Below are 14,573 nucleotides of genomic sequence, written 5' to 3' on the forward strand. Positions count from 1 at the left end.
AAGCAAACGCCAGGTGATTTGCCTCATGAAAAATAATTTGTTTACATGTTTTATTTCCCTTTTTTATTTTTATTTATGTGATTTATTGTTTACTTATTCTTGAGAATGGTTTGTATTATTTGATTAGTTGTTCTTGTTCTTGTGGTTGTTGTTTGTTTGTTTGTGTGTTCGTGTGTGTTTGTTTGTGTGTGTGTGTGTGTGTGTGTGTGTGTGTGTGTGTGTGTGTGTGTGTGTGTGTGTGCGTGTGTGTGTGTGTGTGTGAGAGAGATTGTGTGTGTGTGTGGGTGGGGGGTGTGGGTGTGTGTATGTGTTTAGGGGGGGGGGGGGTGGGTCTGTATGTAAAAAGCAAAATGTTACAGTCGCAAAAAACGACAGTTATTATCATTCCAAATAAGTCCGTAGTGGCTTCAAGATCTACACAAACACAAAAATACACAATTTCCTGGCGGATACTGAGAACGATAGTTTTCATGGAAATGATTACTTCGCTGATCACATGCACGGTAGGCCTCTCTCTGTTCTATTCTCAGACCTGACAGCCAAATCTGCCACGCACGTGTCAGGGAATGTCATGCCGTCATCATGATTTACGTCACACAGATGACCGGTCCGTCGCGATATAACCTTGAATGGTTGAAAACGACGTTAAACACCAAATAAAGAAAGAAAGATGACCGGTCACGCATGACTGACCAAGTCAGGCCGGGGATGTGAGGTCAGAGCGTGCACTATGTGCCGTTTTTGTGTTTTGCCAGTTCCAGTGTAGTGTCCACTCAGCCGCAAACTTCAAGTTGTGCATGCGCTGTGGCTAGCAAGGTCGAATCGCGTTGATATGAGCTGCCTAATAAAATGTCTATGATTTTAATACTTTTTAGCCCCTCGTCGTCTGATAAAAATCGTACATGTATATAAACATCGTCAGAACAACAAAATCAAGAAGAAAAAAAACAGGAAAAAACCATCAATAGAGATCAACAACCAAGCGCAACACGTCATCCACAGCAACACCAACAATTGCATCAAAAACTCTTTCCTGATCATCCCTGCCGGCCAATGCCAACGATGACCATGATACAAGCAATGAAGCAAGCTAAACGTTTGACATTAAACAAACAGACGGACAGCGTTTCCTCATTGGGTACATGTGCGAGCCTAACGTGTCTCCGTGGGCCAGAAACACATGCTGGTTTGTACGATGAGTGGGCATGCTCATTGACTGAGATATAATTATGTGCAAGCACAAGTGGATCATCAACCGGTTGCAAGCGGGCGCCGACAGAGACAAGTGTAGAGCGACGACTACTTGTTAGATTATCCACTTTTGCGGTGCAAGTAATTCCAGCGCTTAACCGCTCCCTTGCCTGTTTTGTTACAGGACAGTGCAATAATTAGAAAAAATACCAACAAACAAACGAATGTATGCGTTGTTTGTTTGTTTTTTTCTCTTGTTTGTTTGTTTGTTCGCCTAAAGATGTCTTGTTTGTTTGTTTGTCTTTTGTTTTGTTTGTTTGCTTGGTTTGTTTTTAGTTTATTTGGGTTGTTTGTTTGTTTGTTTGTTTGTTTGTTTGTTTGTTTGATTTTACGAGCCTTATTTGTCAACTCACACCGCCCGCGGCTACCGACCACTTCCTCTGCCCCCTCCTTCCAGACACATTAGGGACTGTATGTTTATCATGAAAAAGCCTTGGGTAATTTAAACTTGCAATCCGGACAAACTCTTTGCGAATCTACAGTTGAAACCCCGTCAGTGCAAACCTTGCAGCGCCTGCAGGAGACAGTTAGTATTTATCTAAACGCAACCAAGTAAACCTCTTGCAACTCTGTAAAAACAAAAATGTTAAAAAGCTTAGATAACGACCAGCAACAATAAAACAAGGAGAAAAAAACAAATTTCCTCTAAATCTAAAAGGTCCCACCTAAACCTCACAGTGTGAGAAAAACAAGAAAAACTGAGAAACAAACAGACAACGAATAAAACAGACAACGAGAGGAAAACGACATTTCAAAACAACGTAGCAGCTCTTCATCTCAAAGTGAGCCTTTGTCCTCACAGTTCAAACCTATAGCAGAACCTACAAACAGCTAAGCAATTCAACCGTTTGCCCTGCAACCACTGGGCCCACCTCGGCCCTCAGGTATCGGAGCGGTGAGAGTTAGGCGGATGGCGCAGGTTTTGAGAGAAGAGCAGGTAAAAGAGGAACACCTGAGCAAACTGGCAAGGTGTTAATGGCTGGCAGCTTTCCCGCCTACTCTGGGGAGAAGAGATACGTTACCGACACACACGCGTACGGGCACGTGCACTACCAAAAAAAGAAACCTTCAGTTCTATTACAGAAAGCATAACCACGGATCTTTGGGGAGAAAGTGTTTTTAAGCTTAAATAAAGAATCTGTGTATTTGTAGTGTACCTGTATTAAAGGTACATTCTTTCTCGTGTAAGCGATCATGTGAAACGTTACAGATATGTCGTGCTTTTTCACAGGATAAGAGCACCATCCGACCTAAGCACATACTAAAAATCAACAGCATGGCTAGCTGTTTCCTGTGCATAGGAAGAATTGTGTGTTAGGTCAAAGGCACCTATGTCAATCTGCTGCATTAATATTGCAACAAAACCCCACTCTGCACAAATTCAGCATTATTTATGCTATGCGGTGTCCCAATAAAAGGATCGATGCTCTTATTCCGTGCAGATCTGTCGCAATGAGCATTCTGTTCATTGTGTACACGGGGAGGACAGAAACTTTTACATTGTGTATGCATTCCATAAATAACTCGAATAAATGCCATAAACATTATCATCAATAGATAGATCAATAGATACACGCATAACGCTCCTTCGGCATCTGGAATTTGTTTCAGGTTGAATTCTTCAGTCGAAAAGTCTCTGCAGAGTAAGCTCCAGTTGAAATCTCATTTTTGATTACCATAATTTGCAAAAATTGCACACACCAAAAGAGCAAACAAAGTGAAACCTCAAAAACAAATAGAAACAATAACTCGCGGCAGATTATGATTTTGACAACGACTATTTAATGTTGCCAGATTATTCATTCCAATGCAATGAAAAGCAAACACATGCCAACACTCTGTCAATCACGAGAAGTGTTATAGCTAATCTATGCCAACTGTATACTTAAGCAATGACAGTAATCATACGACGTTAATTAGCTCGTCACATGTGTTGACGTGAGCAGAAATTATCTTTCTGCTTTACGCAATAAAGTCTGGATTATTAGAACGTTATCGTTATAATACATGTCCCTTTTTTTTTTATAAAACAGACACTTGACACTTAGTTAATTTTTTTCCAATAGTGAAACGATCGATGGTGATGGGCAGAGTTCATGTATTTGACTTTTTTAATAAACCAGGATAAATGGAAGGGAGGGGGTCCCCTACACACAAAATAAAAAGTCAACAGTTATTTACCGGCAACAGCGTGCACCGTCTTTTTGCGAGCCAGAAACTGTATTTTTAAAAACAAAAAACTATATAAAAAAAAAAATATAAAAAACACCACCAGATAGACCTGCTAACGTTCCAACATTCAGAATCCTGTCTCTTTAAACACACTCCTTCGCACGTTCAGCTCGTTTTACTATTGACAAAAGAGAGGAACAAGGCGCACAGAAGGGGCCAGGCAGGAATTGGCTAGCGGGGGCAAAAACACTGGTACAGGTGTCTGTCATTTGCGGGTATGGTGCAGCAATTCTCCGGTGATGCAACGCCGCACTGACAGACGGCCCGCGGCACTGCCTGCAAGATGATGTTACTTACCGGTTCTGGAATTCTCGCAGCGCTGACAACGGAATTGGCAGGGGATGGGAGTAAAGGAAGAAACGAAGGGGGCTGGGGGTGAAGAGGAGGTGGGGTGGGGGAGAAAGAAAGGTGGATGCGGGATGGGGGGAGTGTTGGAGTTTAGGAAAGGGGGTGGAGGCGGAGGTTTGGTGGGGGATGTCGAGGGAGAGGGAGAGAGAAAGGTGGATGCGGGATGGGGGGAGTGTTGGAGTTTAGGAAAGGGGGTGGAGGCGGAGGTTTGGTGGGGGATGTCGAGGGAGAGGGAGAGAGAAAGGTGGATGCGGGATGGGGGAAGTGTTGGAGTTAGGAAAGGGGGTGGAGGCGGAGGCTTGGTGGGGGATGTCGAGGGAGGGGGAGAGAGAAAGATGGATGCGGGATGGGGGAGTGTTGGAGTTAGGAAAGGGGGGTGGAGGAGGAGGTATCCTTGGCACACAGGGTCAAAAATCCCCAAAATAAGGCCTTACAAAAATAAGCCCTGATTTTGAAAATAAGGCCTTATTTTTGGAAATAAGCCCTTATTTTCGAGAAAAAAGGTCTTATTTTGAAAATAAGGCCTTAAATCTCTATGGTCATAAAAAAATGAGGGCGTAAAGAAATAAGGCCTTATTTACTTTAAGACCTTAATTAAATAAGGCCTTATTTTCGATAAGGCCTTAGGAAAATAAGGCCTTAAGAAAAATAAGCCCTTAAAAAATAAGGCCTTAAAAAAATAAGGCCTTATTTTTCTGCGCATCACTACTGCTCACCCTGATAGCAACACACAATAACTTAATGGCACATATAGACGATAACACACTCACACATTCACTCACATGCACGCGCACACTCACGAACGCACATATGAAAAAAAGAGATAATAAATGGAACAAGAGAAAACATTTTTAAACCATAAAACACTAGTTGAAATTGGTTGTCGCACCTGCACTCTCCTGTACACCTGTACCTACTCTAACACATTTGCAAACACACACACACACACACACACACACACACACACACACACACACACACACACACACACACACACACACACACACACACACACACACACACAAACGTAGAAACAAAGACACACAGATACGTAAAGACATACCAACACACAAACACACAAACACACAGACACACACTCACACAAACGCACGCACGAACCCACACACACACACACACACACACACACACACACACACACACACACACACTCTCTCTCTCCCTCTCTCCCTCTCTCTCTCTCTCTTTCTATCTTTCTCTGTCTATCAGTCCGTCCGTCATTTCGTTTGTCAGTCCGTCTGTCTAACTGTCTGTCAATCCGTCTGTTTGTCTGTGTCTCTTGTCTCTCTCTCTCTCTCTCTCTCTCTCTCTCTCTCCCTCTCTCTCTCTCTCTCTCTCTCTATCGCTCTCTCTCTCTCTCCCTCTCTCTTTCTCTATCTCTCTCTCTCTCTCTCTCTCTCTCTCTCTCTCTCTCTCTCTCTCTCTCTCTCTCTCTCTCTCTCTCTCTCTCTCTCTCTCTACCAGCATACGACTGAGAGGCGCAAAAATAAGGCCTTAAAAAAATAAGGCCTCAAAAGAATAAGGCCTTATTTCCAATATGACCTTCAGAAAAATAAGGCCTTATTTCTTGAAAATAAGCCCTTATTTCAGGAAATAAGGCCTTATTCCTTTAAGGCCTTATTTTTGGGATTTTTGACCCTTTGTGCCAAGGATAAGGAGGTTTGGTGGGGAATGTCGAGGGAGGGGGGGGGGGGGGAGAGAGAAAGGAGGATGCGGGGTGGGGGAAGTGTTGGAATTTAGAAAAAGGGATTGGAGGAGGAGGTTTGATGGGGGAGAAAGGAAGATGCAGGGTAAGTTAAGGGTGGGAGAGGGGAAGGTAAGTGGGATGGTGATAGAGGTGGAAAGAAATGTTGGGAGAGGCAGAGAAGATTAAGAGAAAAGAGACAGGGAGATTTTTTGTAACTTGTTTATGTTCAGGGTAATGATTACACACTCTTTTTTTTACATTTAGTCAAGTTTTGTTTTTATTTGCTGTACGCTTTATTTCTGCCCCATTTTCCCCTATTGTCCTCTTTTTTGCCCAAGTATTTTCTTCTCCCTCTTCATTTTTCATTCGTTTGTGTGTTTGTTTGTTCGTATTTCGACAAATAGAAATGTACGTCTTCTTAAAGCCCAACAGCCGATCTACGTAAAGTGCAGTTGATTGGTTGCAGTTACATTTGTTTTCTTTTTTTACCTTTTTTTTTTTCCTTCTTTCAAAATTTCAAACATAAATCACTGACAAATAAATTGATAAATAAATAAAACATAAATTAATGAATAAATAAATAAATAAACGACTAAAAAAATTGGTACGATCGAAGTCCAAACGATAACGTTGTTTCACACACATAAGTACCGCCTTTGTTGTCTTAAAGAACAAATCTGTCACAAAAGCCCAGTACCTGACTTTAGAGCTGTCTGGCATAATCTGACACTAGGAAACCCGTTTTGCATTTCTGTTGAAAGAAAAAGATAGAAACATAAATCTTCTAAAACAATAACTTTTCCAACTCTTATGCGTTGTAAGTGTCCACTTGATTTTTACCGACAGGCTCTCTCTCTCTCTCTCTCTCTCTCTCTCTCTCTCTCTCTCTCTCTCTCTCTCTCTCTCTCTCTCTCTCTCTCTCTCTCTCTCTCTCTCTCTCTCTCTCTCTCACTCTCTCTCTCTCTCTCTCTCTCTCTTCCTCCCTCTTAGTCTCTCTCTCTCTCTATGGATTGAGAAAGGAACACTCTGTGGGGTGCCTTTCTCAAATTACGTCGAAAAGCGCCTGTGCTTGTACGGGCTATTTTCTGCTGACCGAGCTTAGCACGGGAAATACGTTTTCCTGCACTATTTACGGGACGTCCACTCGTAGCAGAAAGCTAAGTGCACCGAGCTATTGCGCCGTTTTCCACCAAGTCATCCTTTATTATTTGTGATTATATTTGAGTGGTAACAACGTGGGGTGTGTGACACCTGCATAACCGGCTATCTTTTCTATCTATACACGGGATCAGCGTGTTATTATCATTTTCTAAACTTTAACTGGCATTTTTGTCAGTGACCTATATTTTACGTTTTGAACGTAAAACATCTTTTGGAGTGAAGTCTCGAGGGAGGTGGCGAGTTAGTATATAAACAGGCGTCTGAAACTTATACTTTTGTTGATTCTATCTATTTGTATGACTGCGAGAGTGGATCGTGGTGTGGTTAGTTAGTTAGTTAGTAGTAACTAACCGTTCATAATCACCTTATGTGATATATTGAAACGTGACTCTCTCTCTCTCTCTCTCTCTCTCTCTCTCTCTCTCTCTCTCTCTCTCTCTCTCTCTCTCGCTCTCTCTCTCTCTCTCCCCCTCTCTCTCTCTCTCTCGCTATTTGTATTTGCCTTCTGTGCATTACAGTTACTGTTCAAGTATAATTATGTGTCTCTTTTTTCGTCTTTTTTTCTTTTAGCAACATCCTTGAAGCTTCGACATAAAGCAAGGAAAAGAGGACGTCAGTTGCCATTCAGTATTAATTTTTTACATACCGAATTTCATTGCCATTCAGGCAGTCCGTAAACAATTTTCAGCGCACACTCCTCGGTTCCCACAGACATGCAGGCCATAATTTCATGTTACACAACGCACCATCGCCTCGGACCTTGAAGTCCCTTCTCGACCCGTCATCTCAGCACCACGCCATTTTTATTCCCAGACGGCACAGCGTTCCCACTTGGCGCAAACCGAGCGGAAGGTGCCAAGTGGCAATTTGGCTCAATCAAAAATTCATGACCCATTCGGGAAAGATGCTTTCAATCATGAAAAGGAGAGTGTCGAAATCAGAAAGCTTTAACCATAATCGGATAAAGCTGGCCAACGTAAGCGAAGTTATCTTGCACCAAAGGGAGAGCACTTTCCGCGTTGGCAGCTGCTCTCGAGACTGAGGAGACAGTTTTAGTCTTTTGATGCTGAAGAGTGCTTTATTATAACCTGCTAGGTTTTAGGAGCTGACTTTCTATTATTATGGGGGCGAGGACGCCCCCATTCTATACGGATAGTTTCGAGGTTGACCATGGGCAGCGCCATTTTGTTGTGAAATACGTCATCAGTTTGTGTACACAGGAAGTTGTGACATCCGTCACCCTATGGGAGGGGTGACGTCAAAATTGTTCATCTGTAGAAAGTTGTGAAATCCGTCACCCTATGGGAGGGGTGACGTCAAAATTGGTCATCACAGAGTTTGTGTAACACAGGAAGTTGTGAAATACGTCACCCTATGGGAGGGGTGACGTCAAAATTGTTCAACAAAAACATGATATGTCGCATTGTGCAGGGTCAACTGCAACAAACTCAAACCGAGCCATTCATACCTAGCTGTATTTGAGTGACTTATATACCCGACATTTTTATTTCTTATTTTTAGCACAGGTGTAGGAAAAATCATGAACCAAAATGTTATTTATTTTCTAATTTAACATTTTTTTTACAAATATGACCATGGTCTTTTAAACATACAGTGACATTAAACATTGTTATGTTAAAAAAAAGAAAAAAGAAAAAAAGCTTTTGTGCACAAATCAGAAAATACATTGTACATTTTACCTACAGGCCAAACCGTGAGTGTCTGTGGCAAAGCCCGACCCAGGAAATTGCACTGATTTTATATTTAGATCAGAGAGAAATTGTCAAGAACAGGCGCTTGCATTTGGATGTGTCCAATGATAGTAGGTTTGGTTGTGATCAATCAGAATAATGTAGGAATAAAAATGTATGACAGTTTAGTATGATGACATGTAATTCACATATGCTGAAATATGATATTATACATCATGTAATATTATTATGGCTGTTGCCATGACCATGAAACCCAACAAAGGTTTAATGTAATGTAATTCAAAATACCAAAACCGAGCACCTATTAATCTCGTCTTTGCGCGTGAAGATTGAGGCCGTCTGCCAGCAGCGGTTAGGTCATACAGTGGAACCCCTCTCTAGCGACCTTTAAAATGTTGACAAAAATCGGTCCTTGTGGAGGGGGGTCCTTACAGAGGGAGGGGGGCGGAGTCAGGGGGCCACAAAGAAAGTCAGATTTAAAAAAAAAAAGAAAACAGAGAAGTTTGAGTTGCTGACGACCGTTCTCTCTGAAAGCAAACTGCTTCGATTTCATGTTTGTCCTTGGTGTCCACCAGTTCTGGTGCATGTACTACCCTGGCCAAGTTTCCTCTCAAGACATCAAAGAGACCGCCCCAGTATACTCTACAGCCTCTGGGCGAACCACCTCTCATAGCTAAAACTGGGTCAATGACCCCTGGGAAGAAGGTCAGTGTCTATAAAATTTTACTCCTAGGCCTGCGGCCAGGGGGGGGGGGAGTATACCGGTACCATTTGAGAATCAGACCAAATGAGAATTGAACCATTTGAGAACATCCTTTTTTTTCAATCACTACATCGAAGGCCTGCGGCCCGGGGTTCACAAGGGTTGGTTTGTTTGTTTGTTTCAAACCCACACCCATATACACACATTTCCCATTTAAACCATTTGTCGGCCCCCTGTCGATATTTATCGACTAAGTTCCTTGGGGTTTTATTGGCTTAGGTTTAAAACGTTTTATATATCAATGGCTCGTTGTGAAAATTAATACAAGTCAGAAGAAACACAACACGTGACAACCTCAACTTTCAAAATCAAAACACTAACAGTAAAAAGCTCCATAACTTATATCGTTCATAGTCTTTACGTCCAGTTTACTATATATATCGCAGACATGCAGTTATAGTTACACACCGTTTCATTAAGTCAGTATTAGTATGTCTCTAGAACTGTCAACTGCATCAAAACTCACTCACTTAGATCCTACTTAATATATGAATTTCCACTTTGATTTTCATGTTTGCCCTTCTTAATTATTACTGCAACTCTGCTTCTTGTACACGAACAGATAGATAAATAATTCGATACATGACTCGTGAATAGTTCCATAAATGAATAACTAAATAAATAATAAATATTTAATAAATTAATAAGTTGTAGGTATTCTAACAAGGGTTGTTTTGTGTGTTTTTTGTCCAGACACCGCAAAATAAATTTCTCGGAAAAACACAATCGCACCACGAGTGCAACAATGTAAAGGGCGGATGGGCAGATCCAAAAGAAAAAGCAGAAAGAAATGTCCTGGCGGCAGTCTGGGATTCAAGAGACAGGCAGGACTGCAGTAGATACAGAACAACACGTCTGCAGTCATCCAATTTTCTCTCTTCCAGGACCCCGCTATTCCGCGCCCAGCAACACGGTGTGACACTGAGCCATCGCGGACGACGAGAAGGTCGAATTATCCCTCCTTTAGATTTCTATTTGATATGCAAAGTTGAACATTGCGATGAGTTAATACAATGACGAAATGCTTTTGCATTTTTAGGGGCCCTTTGAAAAATAGATGTTCGATCAAGAAACCCGTGCAAGCTACCTTCCGGAACCACACAGCAATGTGCAAACGACGTGTAAGTACCTATACGAATATTCAATAAACCACGTTGGACACATACCAAACGACGTGTAAGTACCTATACGAATAGCCTATACAATAAACCACGTTGGACACATACCAAACGACGTGTAAGTCCCTATACGAATATACAATGAACCACGTTGGACACATACCAAACGACGTGTAAGTCCCTATACGAATATACAATAAACCATGTTGGACACATACCAAACGACGTGTAAGTACCTATACGAATATACAATAAACCATGTTGGACACATACCAAACGACGTGTAAGTCCCTATACGAATATACAATGAACCACGTTGGACACATACCAAACGACGTGTAAGTACCTATACGAATATACAATGAACCACGTTGGACACATACCAAACGACGTGTAAGGACCTATATGAATATACAATAAACCACGTTGGACACATACCAAACGACGTGTAAGTATATACATAGGCGAACATACAATAAACCATGTTGGACATATACCAAAAATATACAGCTTGGCTGCTTCCTGTTCGGAGTGCAAACAGTTTGCTGAAATTAGTTTCGCAGATTTGCCATATAATGTATGTCTTATTAGGGAAATTATTCAGCAGAAAATTCCAACTATGCACAAAGAGCAATCGGGCTGAAGATGTTTGCTGTGTGTCCCAGATGAAGAATGTTCTCATTCTGAGATCTGTGGCGGTGAAAAGGATTGTGTACGCGAGAAAGAAGGGGGCTTTGAATGAACTGCTAAACTGGCAGTGTCCTAGTCTTATCCCCTGAATATGCCTCGTCCACCACGTTAAAATCATAACAAGAAAAGTGGGTTGTTTTTTTTAAATCAACAGGAGCCGTAGCTGTGTTAAAAAGAAAGAAGAGGTGATGTGCGGGTACCTCGTTTGAAACGGGGTTACATGTATGGCAAGTTTTGTAAGGCCGGTGGCGGAATTATAATTATATAGTAGAGGCATGCTCGGCCCCTCAAAAAGACACTGAGAAAGCTCCCTTGCACCGCGCACGGTTTTCGCAGACGGACAGCATCAATGCCCAAAGCAAGTAGTACAGATGCCACGCGCGGAATTGCGGGGTCCCAGCCAGGTCGAAGCGGGCAATTAGTGGGGAAGGAACGGCAACAAGCTTTTATCGACTGCCGCTCATTTCCACGCCAGTCTCTGATTAAAACAAGACCGCCCTCCGATGCCAGACTTTCCCCCGATTTCTGCGCGCTATTTGCAAGATTTTGGGGGTCTCCGGGGTTAAGACTGCCTTATCAGGCGATGCGCACTCGGGCAATTAACTGCAGTGGTTTTCGGGCTTTTGTCTTCATTTTGCAAATGGTTAAATGAATGAATGAGCTCATAGAGGTTTAAACTGAATGTGTGGGATTCAGGCTAGGCAGTACTTCTTTTTTTTTTTGATCGAAAAGTGGTTTTAGGTTTTTAAATTCAAATTTCTTTTGTTCAAAATATCAGTGATTTTTCGGATTTGATGAATATGATGGCTGATTCCACCTTTCAATCGCATGGTGGACGGAGTTCCTCAGAGAACAGCAGGTACCTCCAGAAGACATGATCCCTCAGCATTTCTTCTTTACTCGTGGCATGAAAAAGGAAACAAAAAGACTGACTGATGAGCAAACACTATTGATTTTCTTCCATGATTGTATTGACATTTTCATTAACGTCTTACGAGGCTGCCCTGTCGCTTGCACCATAGAAGAAGGGGCAATGTCCAACCAGAAACAACGATACAGATTTTGGGTAGTTAGCCTGTCAACAAACGTCAGATGAGAGGCCTGATCCGATTGGCTGAGCCCGTGTCAGCCGGCTTCAAAGAGAGGCTCGTGTTGAATCAATCTTACTCTACGTCGCTGTTTTTTCTCTCTTGTGTCTATACCGTTTACCTTCAACCATCTTTTTCAGCTGACTGTCTTTTTAAGCTTTTTTTCCTTTTCGGAAAATGCAAAAATCATTGTGTCTTCCTCTTGTTGTGCGCTGAAATAGTGCTCATACGTCTTGTATCTATAGCATTTGTTTGTGCGCTGAAATAGTGCTCATACGTCTTGTATCTATAGCATTTGTTTGTGCGCTGAAATAGTGCTCATACGTCTTGTATCTATAGGATTTGTTTCACATGTAGAAATATTATCTTGACGATGGTATTGTCGCACCTTTCATTGCAGTTCTATCCATATTGCTAAGGCATTCCAAGATGTTTTTGTCAGACATATATGTTCTGCCGCTATCTGAACTCGTTTTAGGCCACCCGTTCCACCCCCTGCCACTAACACCAACCCCCACCCCCCACCCCCCCCCCCCCCCCCACCCCGAACTGCACCCCACCACCCCCAACGATCCCCACCCCCAGTACCTTTCGTACTCCACTCTTCACCATCACCTTCAACCGCATACTGAAAGACATCATGTCTCTTTTACGAGTCAAGTCAAGGTTCATGTTCGCTTCCAGAGATTCCTTTGTTGGTACAAGGAAAGAAAGTAAATAGTGTATGAGAAAACCAATATTCCGAATCTTAAAACGTGCACGTGACCACTCCAAAAGGTCGCACTGACCTTCCGCTCAGTAACAGCAACGTGTATATGACTGCATGTGCTTGAAACCTAATTTCCACCATTGTTTTTTAACTTTTAAAAACAAAACCCGTTTATTCATTTTCTACCGTTCTGTCAAACCCCACAATAAATTCGACCGACGTAACAATAATCAGCCCAAATCGGCGCAGATTCCCACTTTTGTGATTTACTTTACAAAAGAAAGTCCGAATTTGCGTTTGTTTGTTTGTTTGTTTATTTGTTTGTTTATTCTTTTATCCCGTTCTGCCATCCCCAACATCATAACACTGACCAACATAATAAAAAATGATTTCGAATTTGAACTCATCCTTATAAAAGATTGAACTAATAAACAATTCATTCCCAGCTACCTCATTGCTCCCGAGACTGTCCCTGCACGCGCTGACACGCCCTTTGTTCGATGACCCTAAAGGTCGCAAGATCACATCCGGCATGATGTTCAAACAATGCCGAACAAAGCAATCGACGTTTCTGTCCGGATCAAAGGCATATTGAAAAATCAAGGGCTCCTGGTCTCCGGTAATGAGACTGAAGTAGCGAGAGGTTGTGGGAGAGAGAGGGAGGGGGCGGGGGTTAGGTCTTTGAGTGGGAACAGTTTCAACACAATTTGCTGGTGATCTAAGGTCACCAGGGTTGTTGTCTGTGCAGGTCGATGAAGAGCGATTCGTGGCGTTGCGCGATTCGCACGTGCACTAGCTCCCAGCTGTGGGTTGTTACCCGTTCTAGCTTTTTGGATGTTTGTTTTCAGGTCACTGACATACTTTTATGTGATAACGATGTTATTTACTCGCAACCTTTGTTCTTTTGGCGTTTGTACTTGTCAAGCCTTCAGACCAGTCTGTGAGACGGCTGAGGCTGTCTTTGCTGCTTTCTCCCTGTCGCCATGAGATGTTGGGAGCCTTTAATGTGGACATTTCAGTTGGCGGGAAGGATTGCTAAGAAACCCGGCACAAAAATGAAAGCAAATATAAAAATAATAGAATACTGCGCGCCCCCATCCGAACCCATCACTTCCACACACACACACACACACACACACACACACATGCACACGCATTCTCTCTCTCTCTCTCTCTCTCTCTCTCTCTCTCTCTCACTCCATCTATCTCTTTATCGTCGCCATCATCCCCCCCCCCCCCCCCATCTTCTAGCCCACTCGACTGCTGCCCAGTGTAACTGAGAATCTGAATCCCCGTGAGAACGGCTATCGGATATGATCTATAGCAGTTTTATTGGTGTGGTCACGGGTACATTGGATTAGCAGGGAATTTATCGTGTTTGCATATTCACAACAACAGTGAATCACGAAAACTTCTTCGATTAGCTGGGGCAAAAAGTTCTGGGAACGTGTTTATTTTGTGGAGGAAACATCGTGGGGATAAAACAAACAGGACAAGATCGATTCTTGGCTGTTTGTCTTCTCTGATCAACTTAGGCTAACCATAGCTTACATGGCGAATGAGAGACAATCTAACTATTCGATAACGCATCACTCAGTCAACCAATTGACAACACTGATCAACAAATCCAGGAAGCAGTTTTAGCAGATCGCGCGAAACTTTTTTTCCGTACAACATGAAGGAGTAACATTGTTTTGCGTTTTTAATCCTGATTTTGAATAAATAAATACAGGGTTGTTGCTTTTTTTCCAATATCAAAATTTCATCTGGATTTAGCTGCCGAACTTCGGTCATAA

The sequence above is a fragment of the Littorina saxatilis genome, linkage group LG1, assembly GCF_037325665.1.
Source record: "Littorina saxatilis isolate snail1 linkage group LG1, US_GU_Lsax_2.0, whole genome shotgun sequence".
Lineage (NCBI taxonomy): Eukaryota > Metazoa > Mollusca > Gastropoda > Littorinimorpha > Littorinidae > Littorina > Littorina saxatilis.